Consider the following 19,100-nt stretch of genomic DNA (forward strand, 5'->3'; position numbering starts at 1 on the left):
GTCCACCCATTCTCTCCACCCAATTCTGTGGTCCTTATTGTGTCCACCCTGTGATGAAAGACGGAGTCGAGCCAGCCAAGCTATGAAAGGTGTGCGAGAGGCTGTAGATGATACCCAGCCTGCGCCTCCATCAGCCGTGTTATCTTTGCCAGGTGCCACCACTTTGTGCGGCTTGAGCACCATTCAATTGTGTAATAACAGCTATAGTCCCTGCATGTCCAGTTGCACCTTGCATTGCCTCTTGGCTCCCCCAGCACTTGAAGTCTGTATCTGTAACACTACAGTAGCTTCTCTCTGCACTTATGAGCCACCCGTTGGCTGCACTTTCTATTACCTGCACTGAGCCACACGCTGGCTTCAATTTGGATTACCTGCACTTCTCCTTCCACCCATCCCCCATGGCACATCGCCCCATCCACTTCCCTGCACTTGCGTGATCTGAATGACACAAGGCCTAGTAAGATTGTTGTATTGTCCTCCCTATGTTTACCCCTCGTCTTCTTGCGCCTGGAAACACTTGTGTACCGGCGCGTTATAAATGCCCTATCATATCTTATGAAAGGAAGAAAAGACTGCAGAGCCTTACAAATCGCAAGACGTTCCAGAATATTTATGTGCCAAAGGGATTTCTCTGGAGAACACAGAGCATGAGTCTGGAATTGTCCCAATGTGGCACCCCATCCTGCCAGAGAGGAATCTGAAGTTATGGTGTGTGGATGAGGAGCGTCCTGAAAGGGAACTCCCGATCTCAGATTCATTTTGTCCCTCCACCACAGTAGATCTGGTGTGAAGCTGGAGTGAATAAGAATAGTTTTTGAGTGAGGTTCACACTCCTGAATCCAACAGTTATCATTTTTATTTTTATTAAGTTTATTGAAGAGTGCAGCATGTCCAGAGGCCTCAGTGTGCACAGAGAACAAATAACAAAACGAATAAACAAGCGGCCAGGTCAGGAAGGGAGGTGCGCAGTGGAGAGACTCCTATTAATCTTTGGAATTGAAGACATACGTTTTCACTGCCTTCTTAAAGTTCAGAGAGACCGGGTATTTTGCTAATGCTTTGGGGAGCAGAGTTACAAAGCGAAGAGGCACATACATTGAAGCTTGTGAATCCACAATATTTTAGTTTATGTCTAGGAATAGCAAGCTTATTAGTACCGCTTGAACGTAGTTTCTTAGTTCATGTGCCTTGTGAATGTGTTTTTTTAAGGTATACGGGAGCCTTTTCTGAAATACACTTATGAGTAAGGGTAAGGATTTTGTGTTTAATGCAGTGATAGGCCAGTAGCCAATGAAGGATCTTCTGGCTTCAGTTATATGATCTGTGTGTTTTTCCCCCAAGAATGGCTCTAATAGCCCCTTTCTGAGAAACCTGAAGTGTTCTGATGTTGGCTTTGGGTGTACCAACCAATAATCGATGCAAGTGTTCACTAGAGCAGAAGCAACTGATGCGAGGTTAGAAGTAATGAGATAGGGTTTGGTTTGACGCAACAGTGTACTGACGTAGACACATGAGGCCTTCACCTGGAGTACGTGTTTCTGCATGTTGAGCCCAGAATTCAGTAGAACCTGTTGGGAAGGGGACAGCCCTGTCCACCCCCCTAAGCTCTTTAGAGTGAGGCAAGATGCATTTGAAGCACTATGAGTGGTCACGGGATGTGGGGGACGGTGTAAGGACCAACCCCCAATGTAAAGGACCCCACCTCAATATAATAAAATATAATCAACCCACATAGTGAAGCGCAGGACGCAAGCAACATTGCTATTTATGTGTAGATGTTAGTGATCATAGTCAAGAGACAAGGCCTGTGTGGTGAATGTTGCATTGCATGCACTAGGCCCAGATTGCGAGACAAGAGAAATCTCCAGCCATGCCCGAGCTCCCATGAGGACAGCCCACACCCCCAACCGCCACAACGCCTATTAATTGTTCTAACAGTGTTGCAAAGATTTGTTCTTTATTCAAGACGAATGTGCCATACAAGATCGCGATCAGAGACCAGCGCCTGGAGTGCATGTTATCTAACACTGGCCAAAGCATGACCCAGCCCATCCCCAGGCGACCACGAGTTATAGCCCATACTATTGACTTAGCCTTAAGACCCCAGAATTCCATGGCACCAGGTGCCCTCTGACCACCAATCTTAAAAGCAACAAGTCCTGAATGTTCAAAGAGTATGGACATTGCATTTAATTACAATCATGTGATGTGTAGTGTGAGGTGCTGGGAGGGACTAATTATGTTCTTAAAGTTTTTTAAATGCACAATGAAAAAAAATTATATATTATAGTGCAAAATGAGGGTCGAGACCTTGGAGCCAGATGGCACGGAAGGGAGTGAGTAAAATGTGTGTGGAGGTCAGAGTGCCCCAGAACCTTTGAGCCAGCCCGAAAATCTGTCAGGTGCACAGTATAATGACAAAGCAGAATTGTGATAGGAGTGTAGTTAATTTGTTCTTTGACCTTCGACGTGAGAAGAAGATGATCATTGCAGCACCCACGTGAGGGAAGACGGACGGACTGGGCTGGAACCAATGACCTGGCATCTCTCTTATGGAGCAGGCGGATTTTGTATAGGCGCACACCAAGCAGCTGAGCGGGTTTCTACTGTATATATTGCATCATCAGTGACAATGTTTTTCTTTATACGATTCTGTTGTACTACTTTTTGCCAGAGCGTTCTTGGCAGCAGAGTTCTTTTGCAGTTGCGTTCATCTGTGAATGAGATTAAAACTTTTTATCCTTAAAAGATCAACTTGGGCCTTTCTTCCCTAACGGCTTGTATTCTCTCTGGTGTGAGCGTTCAGGGACTTGCTTTCAATTGGTGACCCTGATGTGATCCCGGTGCCCCCCCGTTCCTGCAGAGGCTTCCAGTCAGCATCTCCAGAAGGAGCAGCGCCCACCTACAGTCACCGGTCCTGAAAAAACACATGAGGAGAAGTGCTCTCTGCTCTTTGAAGCGGGCGTGGCTCCGAGGAGAGTGCAGGCCGGTGTTGGAACCCCATGACTGAGGAGTTTGGGGGAGCATGCACATGTGAGTAGACTCTTGTAAGGGATAACAAGTAGGGCACACATGAATGAGGAATTTTGAGAGGTGTGAGCACGTGGAGAGTGAGGTCATTAATGTGACTTAGGTATGGTTTGTATTATTTCTTGTTGGTGTTTGTACTGTGTAGAGATTACTTCGGTAAGGCATTATGAGGTAAAGCAAAGGTAAGGCAAAGGTAAGGCAGGGAGCCCCTCCTCAGAAGGGGAGTAAAGGTGGTACCACCATAAAATATATTATTTAAAGGACGAATATGGAAATATAAGTAGTGGTCTCATAAGTAATAGGCCTGGAACAAGTAGTGGTTGTTATTCTAGCTTGTTATTTCAGTTTATTGTATTTGTGTTTCATTGGATGAAGAACAGGCCTGGTGTGTCATTGTACAGTTGTGTGAAGTAGTGTGTGTGTGTGGGGGGAAGGGAACAGAAAAGGGTGGAGGTTGATTTTCCTTTTTCCTGTTACAAGCAGCTGCCGCGTGCACAGCATGTTAGCAGATTTTTGCTGGATTAGTAAGAAAATAGACAGCACTAGCATGGGAGGAGGAACGCCACTAGAGTGTATAAGGCCCTGCCACTGTATTGTGACAAGGTGGAAAAATACCATAAGCAGTGGATCGCAGAGACGGGAGGAAGGGGGATGCCCTACCTGTGGCTGGAGCAGGGCTTCCTTAAAAAGAGCATCCTAGAACATATGGCCACATTTTTGTAGCTAATTATAAGGGGAAACAGCTACAGAAGAGAAAAGAAATGTTGGACCTCTTGCCCATGTTCGAGGACACAGAGGATAAAGGGGACGGAAGAGGGGCACAAAGGCACAGAGATGGAAAGTGCAGGAAGGGAGAAGGAGAGGGCGGGGTTCCAGGGGAGCACAGGGGATTATATCCATTGACAGGGTGTCCCGCAGAGGGGTACATAAATCCAATATATGTGCCTGCCATTATGGGGACCCCCTCAACTGTGATAGGGACTCCTTCAACACCCGTAACACCAGAGGCTACAGCTCCAACACCCCCAAATGCAAACCTGCCTGAACGGTTGGTATCCACAGGTGTCAGGTCAAGAGAGTTCGAAGACAGGTTGTCAGAGTTATTAGCAGACCTGAACAGGATACAAGCATCCTCAAGAGAGGTGGGAGATGGAGGAGCACTGGAAAATGGATCAGGAGAGTGGAGATAAGGAGATTCTTTGCTCAGAATGGATGAGAGATGAATAAGAAATGTATGTGTTGAAAAGGAAAGAGGCTGGGGTAAGTGGACACTCTTTAGACAAGAGGATACAGTGGTGGAAAATGCTGAGAGGGCGGATGATAGTGACTTGTTTGCTGAAGAACAGGGTGCAGAAGAAGGAAGGGGTGAAGAAGCGGCAGAGAATACCCCCAAGCAGCAGGCACGTGGTGGCGGCAGGTTGAGGAGTAGGGCTGGCCAGATGGCATTAGCAACAAAAAGGGGAATTGTGAAGAAGGGTGTGGGAAGTGGGACAAAGATGCAGATGCCCCTGATACGTAAGGGAGCACAGTATGTGCCCTGGCCTCAGATGGATACGAGTAATTTGATTAAGGCTCTCCCTCAGCCACAGCAGGGGCAAGCAAGTGGATATATGAATTTATGATATGATAGGTTATGTATAACGCACTTAATACCCAGAGATTTCTAAGTGCGGACTCGGGGATCAAACCTGTGGTGCTCCGTGTCGTCTTGCTTCCAAGGCAAGCACGTTGCCCCTGAGCTATCCTCCAGAGACAAGAGAAGCACACAACGGGAGTGCCCCTGGCAGTGGGTGATATTAAGAGCTTGATGGTTGCTATAATTGGTGACCAGGCTGGGGATGTGTGGGTCGAAACTGGGTACCCGTTATAACCTTGGTGGGCGATGAACATGATGGAGCATCGTTTTTAACGGAATTAGAGCATAGGTGTGGGATGCATTACAGAGGGCCTTCCCAGATACCCCCAATTTGCAGTTTCTGATGCAGTGTACAATGGGTGATGATGAGCATCCAGCTAAATGCAATCTTAAATTACAGAAGATGTGGAAAGCTGAAACGGGAGGACCGTGAGATAGTTCAATATTGTTTTTCCATTTTATTGTAAAGAGAGGATTGCCAAAGGAAGTGCAGAAGGTGTTGAATAAGATTGTGGGTATTGAAGCAAAGGTGTGGCCGGAGATACAGAGTATTATAGTGCATCATTGCAAAAGGATTAAGGAGCGGGAGGGGGAAACCGCTCAAAGGTGTTAGGCGGAGGAAGCGAAAGTGGTAGAAAAGAAATTGACAAATGTTGTTGTTCAGGTACATGTGTCGATGCCTGTTCAGATGGAAGGGACAGAGAGTACCCAACAATTGCTGCACTCTGAGCAGAAGGGGGACAAGGGCAGTGGGGCAGGGGGCAACAGTACCCCAGCCCACAGTGGCAGCAGGTAGGACTGCAGTGAAGAAGAGGGGGCTTCCGAGAAGCAAGAGGAGGAGGATTTGGACCCATAGGCGGTGAGTTTGGCCCATCACAATGTTGGAATTGTTTAAGGTGGGGCCATTTTGCAACAGAGTGCAGGAGCAGGCCTGCAATGGGGTACAATTACGTGTCACAGCAGCAGGGCCGGGGCCCCAAAGGCCCTAAGGGCTGGGGTGTCTGCAACAGGATCAAGGGTATCAGAACCAAGGGTATTCACAGTGGCAACACCAAACATATAATCAACAGTCTCAAACATCTGATGTACAGGTGCATCAGCCGCCATAGCAGCAGCAGGAAGGCAGTGCTACCCTGGTCATCAGGGTACCAATTGGGACCACTGATTCCTTCAGAGGAGCAACATTAATGGGGGGGCAACCTCTTCTCAGTCCCTGGAATGAACATATACCCTGATCATTACAGCCCACAGAGCGCACTCGCATGTCCGGTGTTTTCAACGACCATCCACCCTGAAGAGAAACCATTGGTGGGAGTGGAGATAGGAAACAAGCAGTCATATTTATGGTGCACTCCGGTGCAACAAAATCATGCATCATGGAGGGGAATTTTCCATTATCAGGCAGATATCTTGACACGCAGGAATTCTCTGGGGCTATTTACAAAGTCCCATACACTGAGGAGCTGGATGTAAAAGTGTGAGGGAAGGGGGTGTGGGCTCCTTTGCTATGTTCCAAAGGTTCCCCTGTCAATTTGCTGGGCAGGGACCTGCTCAGCAAATTGAACATGACAATATCGTTTACAGATAACAATATAGTTGTCTTCACACCTGGGATGTGCGAGATAAGGGCAATGCTGATAATACACACAATGAAAAGGGATCTGGTGGTTTGAAGGATTTTCGTGGACCCGGACCTGTTAGTTTGTGGTATTACTGTGCTTGTGGAGGCGGTGCCTCAGATTGCCAAGCAGTGTTGGCTGGTGCCCACAGATTTCATTTTTTCATCCAGTTGTGTCACCTGAGGTGGTAGCGGGAACAATTTTGTCGCTGATTTACAAGGATTGTTGGTCTATGACAAGAGGGTTGTCCTGCTAGGATTTCTCTGGGATGGGTGTGAGTGTCGCAGAGTGCTCTATATAGATCCTACAGTACAATTAATGGAAGTGACGGATGACGAGCTGTTTGAGAACAATGATAAAGATGGGGAAATAAGATTAGAGCTGTGTATCACCTGCAACATAATTATGAAGGGTACTGTGCCCTCTGAGGGAAGTACTAACCCCACCTTTATTTCTTGATGAAGACTTACAACATGTGCTATTGCATTTGTGAACTACAAAGCCACACAATGTGGGACTACTGAAAGACGTGACCCCTGTGTGTATAACATTGAAGCCAGGTTTAGTGCTACCCAGGGTAAAACAAGATCCATTATCAAGGGAGGCAGAGAAGGGTATTTGAAAGACAATACAGGCCCAACTCGACCAGGGGATAATTTTAACATCGACGTCTCCATGTAACATGGCGATATACCCTGTTAAAAAATCAACAGGGAGCAATTGGAGAATGATCCAGGATTTACGCCCCCTAAACGACGTGGTGCAAAAAGAATTTCCAGTCATTCCTAATCATGCAACAATTTTATGCAGTATCCCTAAAGAAGCTAAATACTTCACTGTAGTGGACTTGAAGAATGCATTCTTCTCGATTCCACTCCATCCTGAATCAAGGTACTTCACAGCGTTTACACAGGGCCAGATGTGGTTTGAATATACTAGGTTACCTCAGGGGTACTATGAAATCCAGAGCATCTTTAACAGGATATTACACCCTGATTTAGGGAATATTCAGGTGCCCAGTACGATTATGCAGTACATGGATGATCTGTTAGTGTGTAGTGACAGTGAGCGACACTGCAGAAAGGATTCCATTGCGCTCCTACAATTGCTGGCCTATAAGGGATACAAGGTTAATAAGGCTAAATTGCAGTACTGCCAATAGGAGGTGTTCTATCAGTGAATGTTAAAAGGATACTACTGGATAGGGAAGTATCAGTATGTGCCACCCCCCAGGAATCTAAGATGACGCGGCATATACAAGACCACCTTTTCAAGCCTTTAGGGAAGCACAAAATCAAAGGATCATAGGTGACAGCGGACTGTAGACATGATGAACCAGTTTGAAGATTTAAAAGAAGTTATTAGTTCAGCACCCCTACTGGCCACCCCATACTACACGCAGGCATTCTGCTATTTACAATTCAGATGGCCAGCTTATGACAGCAGTATTGACACAGAAGAGCACCATGGGCCATAAACCATTGGCCTATTATAGTGGCATTCTGGATTCAGTGATGCAAGGGCAGTTCACGTGTGAACAAGCTTTAGCAGCTACTGCTTTTGCAATTGAGAAAAGTTTTACAATTGTAATGGGGTGATCAGTTACATTGTATGTGGAACACTCTTTGTTTGCCATTCTGGAAAGGTCAAAATCTACTCTGACCACACAAAGGTCTTCTGTGTATCAGATTATCATTTCTAAATCCCATCCTGGGAGGGTAGCTCAGCAGCAACGTGCTCGCCTTGGAAGCAAGACGACACAAAGCAACAGAGGTTCGATCCCTGTGTCAGCGCATTATAAATACGCAACTAAGACAAACTACCAACTAAAAACAAACAATTCTTGTAAAAGCGCCTTGATACCCAAGGGCTGTGTGAGCGCTTTATAATTGCAAATAAATAAAATAATAAATAAAAAATATTCATGTGGTTAAATGCAAAACAGTGCATCCTGCCATCTTGTTAACAGACATGCCAACTACAGAGGATTTAACGGTGTACGACTGTCGACATATGAGGGAGAGGAGGATGATATCCCCAAAGTGAAAGACTGCGCATTGTCGGAGGGTGAGATAATCTTCGTTGACGGGTCATCCATAATTCACCAGGAGAGTGGACAAAGACATACAGGGGCAGCAATGGTATGACTTCAGGACGGGGAGTACGAGATGGTGGTCATGAAAAGATTGTCCATGCATGATTCTGCACAGGCGACAGAACTCATAGTGCTCATTGATGTTTTGAGGGCGCCCCCAGGGTGCCATGTCACAATATATTCAGACTTGTTGTACGTCACAACAACGGTGCACACCGGTCTCTCCGGCTGGAGGAGGAGTGGATTTTGGAGGGTAGATGGATCCCTGGTGCAGCAGCAGCACTGCTAGAAATATTGATAGAAGCATTATCCCAGACATCTGTTGTGGCGGTCGTCAAGTTTGCCACCAACACTTATGGGACTGACGAAATATCAATGAGGAACGCAGCTGAGTACATTGTGACCACCCCACCAGCAAGCGAACATCCGTTACCTTATACAGCATTGTCCATCTCCCAGATTATCGAGTTACAAGTAGTAGCATTTGAACAGTTACACTACTCATCTCACAGTTCAAAGCAGAACATTGCAACAGATATTGAGGAGGACTGGTTTATACCAAACATCCAGGAGAGCATTACAGAAATAGTCATACATTGCACCACAATGTCAAAGTTTCACCTTGCCCCGCCCTACTGGGCCATTCCATGAATTACACACACAATATGCTCATATGGGTGAGCGTTGCAATAGCTTCTGGTACCTCATAGTAGTGGTTTGCCTTTTCTAACGGTAGGTGGAGGCGGGCCGTGTGCACATCCAGATGACAAATGCGCTGCAAAATGTTTGGTATATAAGGTTTTCCCTAGATGGGGTGTGTGCAAGGTTTTAAGGTCAGACAACGGCACACATTTGTTCAATGTAATGTTTCAGCGTGTCACATCACTACTTGGCATTAAGCACTGGATGTTAAATTTAGCCAACAGCGTTGTGGAGAGGAACAATGGGCTCCTCAAAAGTAAACTGTCCAAACTGTGTACCACGTTGAAGAACTGGGTGCACTATTTGCCCCTGGCCCTTTTCAGTCGACGTACACAGCCCAGCAAAGACCACCATTTGTCTCCTCATGATGTGGTCACTGGTCGGCTTATGCACACCCCCATATGCCCTGTAAGGAGAGCTTCAGACGCACATAGGGCAGCAGTGGTGTTAGGCGATGAGTTCAAAGATTATTTGCCAAAACTAACTAGGGTAAATAAATGTGTCTCCCGACAGATTGCACCTCCCAGGATTGAGATGAAAGAGACACCGGATGCAGCAACCACGACGGTGACAGATCCCGAGCGCATGACCACACAAACGCTGCTGCCTGGCGATTTTGAGTACATTTGCAATTTCGTACGCAGGTGGAACAACCCTCGGTTCCACAAGCCCTATGAGGTGGTGTTTTGCACTCCCCATGCAGTAAAAGTAAAGGGTTTGCGATATTGGGTCCACCTCTCCAACGTCCGCAGGGCACCTCCAGATAGCACATTGACACATCAGTTATCTTAACAGGAGGGGCAGCAGTACCTGCACCCCATCTACCTCACCGGCCTGTCCAGGCACGATATGTGTGCAGTGTCACACTCCTTTGACGGACCAAAGCCCAGCTGCTAGCTCCATATCCTTCTTTTATCAGGAGCTCTTTTTCTCTCTCTCTCTCTTTCTCTTTGTCTCTCTCTCTCTCTCTCTCTCTCTCTCTCTGTGTAAAAGGTATGTCTTGTACATCTCTCTGTCTTCGGCTGGGGCCTCCCTCTGGAACAGCCTCCCTGCCACTCTAAAACTTGAGGAGAACCATCTCTGGTTCCATACGCACCTCAAGATCTTCCTCTTTGCTTCTGCCATCGCTTCTCCTCTCCCCTGCTGATCTGTTCTCTCTTGGCACCGTGCACCTGGCCACCCTCTGTCCTCCGGGCTCAGGTACCTGCTCACCCTGCCACCCTCCTGCACTGCCTCCGGGCCACCCCTTGCACCGGGGTCTGTATCTTTACCCATACAGTCCCCCCTTTTTCTTCTTGCACTTATCAGACCTACCCTGTCTGCTGCCTTAAACCACCCAGCTCTTGACAATTGCTGTCTGAACTACCACTGTTTGTTGCCTTTATTATTTATTTATTTATTGTTATTTATCAGTTTCTCCTTTGCTCCGCACTTTCCACTTCTCCCCCTTCCATGCACATTTCCCCTCCCCCTCTCCCATGCGTTTGTGCGTTCTCAATGTCACTGGGCCTAGTTAGATCGTTGTTTTGTTCGCCCCTGTTCCCCTCCCTTGCCTTGTCGCGCTATGAAACACTTGTGTACGAGTGCGATAGAAATAACATATCAATAACAATACCTCCTTTTTATTGTTTTGTGTGTCTGTTCTTTCTTTTTAGAAGAGAAGAAGATGGACGTGACTAATGTAAATAATTGTTTGTTAAGTAGCGATCCGAGGTGTAGATTCACAAATGAGAAAATATGGACCGATGCTTACTATAGTGGGTTGACCATTATTGCAGGCCTCTGCATGATATTGATGGTACTATTGGGATTGTATTAGGGGAGGCTGTTATAGGAGGAGGTCCTATAAAGGGGGAATGGGATTGTACATATAAATGTTAATAATATTAGCAGAGTTACATACATTAGTACCAATGTGAATGCTAACAATAATATTGGAAATGAATATAGGAGTAACAATAATTTGAAGCAAGATGATGTTATTTTCTATAGCACAGTTAAAACTGCCTCCCCCTGAAAGCGTGTATAGAATAATAAAAAGAAAAGTACGAAAAACGTATGGTACGTATCAAGGGCTGGGTTTGGATGCGATTGAGGATATACGCCATCCCGAGTTTACCAACTCATGGTATACTGACAAGAGTGGTGTGAGAAGAAACTCTGTGAATGGAAGTTGTTATGTGTGTTCACTCATTCTGCATACGTCAGGGGCTCCCAGGGTATTAGTACCACAAGCAGTCCCAATTATAGAGGCCCAATGCCTAGTTCATCTTGCGCTATGTAGAATAAAGGGAAGGTTCCAGGCACATATTGTGTAACTCCAAATGATGGGTCTAGATCTTGTGAAGTGCAACAACGATCCAAAAAACATCAAGTGTGGAGCTACCCTATCTGATGGTGAAAGGGCGTAAACATTTGAATAATAACTGGCAGGACACCACATTACCTTGCTTGGCAGAAGGACTGGTAACATATAGCAAGGAAAGGATAGCACAGGTGGACAATTTCTGTGCACATATCTGAACAGAGCATATCACAAAGCTGACGTGGATTGCAACAGTGAAAAAGCAGGTGCGAGTGCACAAGGAAAAAGAATATAGACTCTGTTTCCGCAGCAAGGGTCCAGTCTTTGTCGGTTTGAACGAACATTGTAATAAGACTCTCCAGATCGCAAACATCAAGAAGGGAACCGCGGCGGTGATGGATTACTACCGGGTCTCTGGCCAACAAGCATACTTGCACCTCCCTCCATCATGGAAGGGCTGTTGTTCGCTGGCCACATTGCACTCAGCGCTACTAGTAATCCAGGAAGAACACCTGAAGGGGGAACACTGCCTGTCGAGGAACCAACTAGTCTCCCAGCATTTCAAAAATGAAGAAAAGATACAAGAGCTCTGCATCCTGCCAGGAAAAGGACAGTTCCAACAACTAAAGAGGAAGAAAAGATTGAATTACATATCCAAAGATGTGTCCGCATTGTCCGCATTGTTTGCTGAAATACCTGAAGAATACAGGCTCTTCAGCTCAGCAGAATCCTTTTTCGCATCTTTACTTTTGCCTGGAGTGCAGGCCGCAGCAAATGCCAAATGGTTGCAGATTGTGAGATGGGAGCTGGTCCAGCTCACAAACGATACAGAGAACAGGTTCTTTGTGATCAAGGGTGAGTTGAGTGTATTAAGACTTATGACGCAAAACAGATATGTGTTGGACATGTTAACAGCAATGCAAGGAGGGGTTTGCAAAACATTTGGCGATTCCTGCTGCATATTTGTGCCTCCAGAGGATGCAGAGAACACATTGTTATCGCACATCATTGCAGCTGTCTATGGCCTGGGTGTTCACATGAAGACGGAGGGAGGAGTACAGGACAGTGATTGGTTTACCTTGGCATTCGATTGGACCCAGTCATGGCTCGTATCTATCTTGAATATGTTGATGCCCATTATTGTGTTCACCAGAGCCATCGTCTGCACCTGCCAACTGGGCCTTTGATGTTGCGCTGGTGCGGCACGCAATAGCGCAAGAATGATGGTATCAATTAGGGTTCCAAAAGCACCTTGCGAGACAGAAGATAGCGAAGCACATACTGATTTCCCTCATAGTGGTTTGAAGTATGAAATGTTCTCCCTCCAGTATGGAGACAAAGTTGACCACCTACACAACACTATCATCATTCCAACCCCTGATCTAGAGAATTACACAGAGGTTTGCGTGGACCTGGCAGGGGATGGGGGATGCATCTATATGACTTACTCACTAGAAGAGTACATGCATAGGGGGGAGAGTCTGCGGTCAGTATATAGGGCCTGGGTGCCAATAAAGGGAACCCAGCCATATGTGGAAGCAGGCAAGAGGGAGCGGGAGCACAGAGGTATTATGGAGTTTGTTACTGTAGAAGTAACGGAAGGGGAGAATGTTGGGGAGGGGGAAACCCCATCCCAGCCCCCTAAGTGCTTTAGATTGAGGAGAGATGCATTGGAAGCACTATGAGGAGCCAGGGGAGAGGGGGGACGGTGAAAGGACCACCCCCCAATATAAAGGACCCCACCTCAATATAATAAAATATAATAAACCCACATAGTGTAGCGCAGGGCGCAAGCAACATTGCTATTTTTGTTTAAATGTAAGTGATCGTAGTTAAGAGACAAGGCCTCTGTGGCGAATGAGGCATTGCAAGCATTAGGCCCAAATTGCGAGACAAGGGAAATCTCCAGCCATGCCAAGCTCCTATGAGGACAGCCCACAACCCCAACCGCCACAATGCCTATTCATTGTTCTAACAGTGTTGCAAATTCACCCACAGTCAGAGGGGTAGGTTAGGAGGCACTGAGGAATCCATGGGATGGGCATCCAGTACAAAGAACATTACCAGGAGTAAGTAATTTGTGCTTCTAATGGAATATGTCCTACTATGGATTCCACATCTTAGATAGACTCCCATAGCCATTTTGTAGACAGAGGTGAGAGAAGAACAAGTTGTTTACCCGTGGTAACGTTCTTTTGGTTGGATGTTCTTCCCACGTATTCCTCATCTTTTGATAATATCTTTACAGCTTCAGCTGCTTCGGAAATATTTTCTCGACAGAGGGCGCTGTTTGCTGTCTCGTTGAATCGATGTCCCTCGATGGCCCCTTTTCAACTGTCAACATAATAATCAGTATAAGTAGTGCATGAATCACCCATTGGCTTCAATTCTGTTTTTCCGCCTCTCGTAGAGGAATTACAAGGCATACTATAGACTGTAGGCTCCAAGAAAGCATAAAGTGTAAAGAAAAGTACATTCTACAGTTGTGTCAGCTGAGAGGGGCGATGTGGAATCCGTGGGAGGAACATCCAATCGAAAGAACGTTGCCACAGATAAGTAACTTGCTCTTCGAATGGATTGCATCCTCCCACGTATTCCTCATCTTTTGATAGACTCCCAGAGCAGTAATAATTTTGGTGGTGGGAGTATGTATTTTATTTTGTTCTTAAATGTTATCATGGACCAAATGAAGGACCGCCTTTCCAAATTGTCCTTCTTGACTGGAAGATGAATCCAGGCAGTAATATTTCACAAAAGTGTGAAAAGACGACCAAGTGGCTGCTGCACATACGTCTTTTACCGGAACACCAAGAGCAGCAGATGTTGCTACGCCCCTTGTGGAATGTGCCCTCAAACCTTCTCGTGGATCTTTACCCACTAAATTGTAACATTCCCCAATAGCCAGAATAATCCATCTGCATAGGGCCTGTGCATAGGGCCTGTTTTGCCACAGCTAACCCCAATTTAGGACCTATATAGCCAATGAATAATTGGTCATTCTGACACATTTTTGACATTCTTAATTTATAAAAACTGAGATCCCTTTTTGTGTCCAGCCTATATAATCTTTCCTCCTCCATTCCAGGATGAGCAGATGGGTCGAAATGGCAAAATAATTTTTGGAGACAAATGGAAGTCAGAGACTACTTTTGGTAGAAGAACAAGTTACTTCTTACCTTGTAACGTTCTTTCGATGGGATGTTCCTCCAACATATTCCTTATCTTTGAGAGATCATCTCCAGCTTGCTGGCCTCGGAAAATGTTTTCAATAGAGGGCGCTGCGTGTCGACGTCCCTCGAGCCGATGTCCCTCGACAGCCTCCGTATCAGCGCCAACGTCATCACGCGTATAAATAGACTCACGCAGCGTCCGTTGCTCAGTTCCGTTTTTGACAGTTGTCTTACATGAATTGGTTATTGACCTTGAAGGAGCGTAAGCTGCAACCACAAGGGAAGTATTACTGCAGGGATGGATGGGAGGGGCGATAAGGAATACGTCGGAGGAACATCCCATCGAAAGAACGTTACCAGGTAAGAAGTAACTTGTTCTTCGAAGGGATTGTGTCCTCCGACGTATTCCTTATCTTTGATAGACTCCCATAGCAGTGGTGTGTAATTGGAGGTGGGAGTAAAACGCCATGTTTCCCTTTAGGAATGAACAGAATGTAATACGGCTTTGCCAAACCTAATCTCTTGACTAGAGGAGGAATCCAGGTTGTAAAATCTTGTGAAGGTATGTGCGGACGACCATGTGGCAGCCGCACATATGTCTCGAACCGGAACCCCTCTTTGGAGGGCCGGAGAGGCTGCAATACCCCTGGTTGAATGAGCCCTAAGATTTTGAGGAGGCTCTTTCCCTGCTAGTTTGTAACATTCCAGAATGGCCAAAATAATCCATCTGGAAATGGCCTGTTTTGTTATCGGTAGTCCCAATTTGTGCCCTGAGTAACCTACGAACAGTTGGTCTGCTTGCCTAATCCTAGCAAGTCTGCTGATGTAAAACCTTAAAGCCCGCCTCGGGTCCAGCCTATGTAGCCTTTCTTCCTCTTTCCCCGGATGGGGAGGAGGATAGAATGAAGGTAAGGTAATTTTCTGAATGATGTGGAATTCAGAAACCACCTTTGGGAGGAAATTAGGCTTCACCTGTAGGACAACTTTGTCTTTATGAAAAATTGTATGAGGGGGTTTACAAGATAGAGTTTGTAATTTGCTCACCCTTCTAGCAGATGTTAAAGCCACTAACAAGACAGTTTTAAGGGTGAGAAATCTTAGCGAACAAGAGTGGAGTGGTTCGAAAGGAGTACCCATCAGGAAATTTAAGTCCCATAAAGGAACCTGGAATGGTCTTGGAGGATAGACATTAGTTAATCCCTTTAGAAATTGTATTACTAAGGGTAATTTGAAATACGATGGCTCCTCTGCAGTGCGCTTGAAGATCGATAGTGCTGCGAGATAGCCCTTGATAGTGCCAACTTGAAGGCCTGAATTTGCCAAGTAGAGAAGAAAGGATAACACTGTTGGTGTACCACATGAAAAGGGGTTGATATTCTCTTCTCTACACCAGCTGCAAAATGTGTTCCAATGGCAGCGGTATAAAGATTTTGTTGCTGGCCTTCTGGCCGAAAGCAACACCTCCATGACGTCATCAGGGAGGTCCCAATCCTTGTATCTCAACCTTTCAGAAGCCAAAGCGTGAAGGTTGAGGGTTCTGATGTCTGGATGGAGAACCTGACCTCCCTTCTGTGAGAGAAGATTCTCCTTGAGTGGAAGACGAATTGGAGGGCAGATGGACATGTCCAGAAGGTCCGGGTACTACGTTCTCCTGGCCCAGTCTGGGACAATTAGGCTCATGGTCCTCCAGAATCTTCTCAACCTCCTGATCATTTGAGGAATGACAGGGACTGGTGGAAACGCGTACAGGAGTGGAAACTCCCAGTCCACTACGAACGCGTCCCCTAGAGCTCCTCTCGGGGAAATTCCCTTGAACAAAACAGATTGCACTTCCTATTGATACTGGTGGCAAACAGATCCACTTGAGGGGTTCCCCAAAGGGCGAAGATCTCCTGAAGGTCTTCCTGAGCTAGTTCCCACTCGTGGAAGACTGTGTCCTGCCTGCTCAGAGCGTCCGCTGTCAAGTTCTTCTCTCCGGCTAGGTGAACTGCCTGAGAGATTCCTTCTTGAATTGCCCAAAACCAGAGCTGCATTGCCTCTCTGCACAGTGGCAGTGATCCTACGCCTCCTCTTTTGATGAGGTAGTGCATGGCCACTGTGTTGTCCGTCATTATCAGGACATTTTTCCCCTGTACAGATGGCAGAAAGCCTTCAGGGCTAGTCTGATTGCTCTCAGCTCTAACAGGTTGATATGTAGTCTGGACTCCGATGGAGACCAACGACCGCTGATGGTCAAGTCATTGGTATTGCCTCCCCACCCCGTGAGTGAGGCATCTGTGACTACTGTTATCTCCAGCCATGGTTGCCAAAACAGTTCTCCTTTCAAAATGTTTTCCTGGCAGGCCCACCACTGAAGGTCTTGAGCCACCTTGTCCGGAACCTGAAGGAGATCTGTCATTCTCCCTGAGAATTGCGACCACTGAGTTCTCAGTGCCCACTGAGGAGATCTCATTATCAGGCGAGCCTCTGCCACAAGGAAGATGCAGGATGCCATCAGGCCTAGCAGCCTCAAAAAGTCAAAGGCTGGGAGACGTTGGGCATTTTGAAACTTGGTGACCATCTGCAGAATATCTTGAGCCCTCACCTCTGGTGGCAAGGCTTTTCCCAGGGAAGTGTCCAGGACCGCTCCAATGAACTGGAGTCTCTGTGATGGTATCATCTGTGACTTCTTTAAATTGAGGGAGAAGCCCAGTTTGTGAAGGAAGTGGCAGACATGATCTAGCTGGATCCAAGCTTGTTCCGGAGATACATCTCTGATCAGCCAATCGTCCAGGTAGGGGTAGACGTGAATCCCTTCCCTCCTTAGACTTGCAGCCACTACCGACATTAGCTTGGTGAAGACCCTCGGGGCAGAGGTCAGCCCAAATGGCAGAACTCGAAATTGATAATGAGAGCCGCCAATTGCGAACCTCAGGTATTTCCTGTGTTTGAGATGGATTGGCACATGGAAATAAGCATCCTGAAGGTCCAGAGATACCAGCGAGTCCAGGAGCCGGAGGGGCTGAAGGATTTGAGAAAGAGTTACCATCTTGAACTTGTCCTTCCAGAGGAACTTGTTCAATTCTCGTAAGTCCAAGATAGGTCTCAGTCGTCCGTCTTTCTTCGGTATGAGAAAGTAGGGGGAGTACCAGCCCTTGTTCCTCTTCACAACAGATAACGGTTCTTTGGCACCTTTCTCTAGCAGGTCTATAATGTCCTGCAAGAGGAGCGGATCTGGAACTTTCAGAGAGCTGTTCCCCGGTGGATGACTCTGAGGGATGCGTAGAAAAGGCAGGCAGTAACCTTGGGCAACTGTCTCCAATGCTCAAGTATCTGACATAATAGCCTGCCATTCCGTCAGATGTTGAGTTAACCTGCCCCCTACTGGTGTTTTGTGAGGAGAGTCCTCAGAGCGGTTTGGAGGCGGCTGATGCAGATGCCGAGGCTAAAGAGGCACCTGCTGCTGCTGCGGCTTTTGTATTTTTAACCCGTCCACCTCGGGTGAATTTTTTCTGACCACTTTCAACCGGCTGTCCTCTGCCTCTTCCGAATGCGGAATAGAAGCGAAAGGACTTACCTCTCCAAGAGGTTCCTGAGGGGCGATATGGTGTCTGACGGATTGCAGCTCCCAGGGATTTTGCTGCTGCCTTTGATGTTTGTAGCTTTTCTAAACTGTCATCCGCCTTCTTACCAAACAAAGAAGAGCGTCAAAGGGCATATTCAAGAGTCTGCTTTGCACATCTAGAGCAAAACCAGACTTCCGCAACCAAGCAAATCTCTGGGTTGTTGGACTTGCCGCCATGGCCCTGCTGATGCTGTCAGCAGAATCGATGCCAGTTTGAAGGGATTCGCACATAGCGTCTTTACCATCCTTAATGATGTTTAGGAACGCTTCTCTTACTTCTCCCTCCGGGAGGCAGTCAGCCGCTGATGAAGCACACTCCCAAAGTGTGTGGCTGAACCTTGCGAGTGTACAAGTAGCATTGATGGATTTCAACGCCATGATACATGCAGAAAATACTTTTTTGGCCATAGAGTCATACCTCTTGTCATCCCTGTCCTGTGGAACAGTAGGGTAAGCCGATTTACTACCTGATGAAGTAGCTGCCTGAACAACCAGACTCTCCGGAATTGGGTGTCTGGATAAATATTCAGGGTCAGCAGAAGACACCCTATATTTAGCTGATAATTTTTTGTTAACCGCTGGGATTACCTCAGGTGTTTCCCAGTTGCCAATATTTTCCTTTGTAATGCAGCATGAAATGGCACCACAGGATCCTCCTGTGGACCTTTAACCAAAATGTCTGTGAGGTCGTCTTGCTGAAAAGCAGGTGAGGGTGTGGACCACCCCATGAACTCTATTATTCTTGCCATCAAGGTTCTATAAGGTGTTTCAGCATGTTCCCCTGGGTCTGGTCTGGCAAATTCCACTTCTGGGGAAGTGTCCAACCCACTTGCTTCATGTAAGGATTCTTGGAGGTCTTTCAACCTACCTTCCTCAGAGGTAAATTCCTCTGGTACAGGAGTTGCAGATCCCTGCAACTCAAAAGGTCTTTCCTGATCC

At 46.7% G+C, this 19,100-nt stretch overlaps 1 protein-coding gene across 1 annotated transcript in view; it reads right to left on the reverse strand.

Moving 5' to 3' along the window:
- Window positions 1-19,100, reverse strand: part of DNAH8 (dynein axonemal heavy chain 8) — an 8,835,797-nt gene that overhangs the window by 5,578,632 nt on the left and 3,238,065 nt on the right. The window lies entirely within an intron of this gene.

This window comes from Ambystoma mexicanum, chromosome 4q, assembly GCF_040938575.1.
Source record: "Ambystoma mexicanum isolate Mex_15411 chromosome 4q, UKY_AmexF1_1, whole genome shotgun sequence".
Classification (NCBI taxonomy): Eukaryota; Metazoa; Chordata; class Amphibia; order Caudata; family Ambystomatidae; genus Ambystoma; species Ambystoma mexicanum.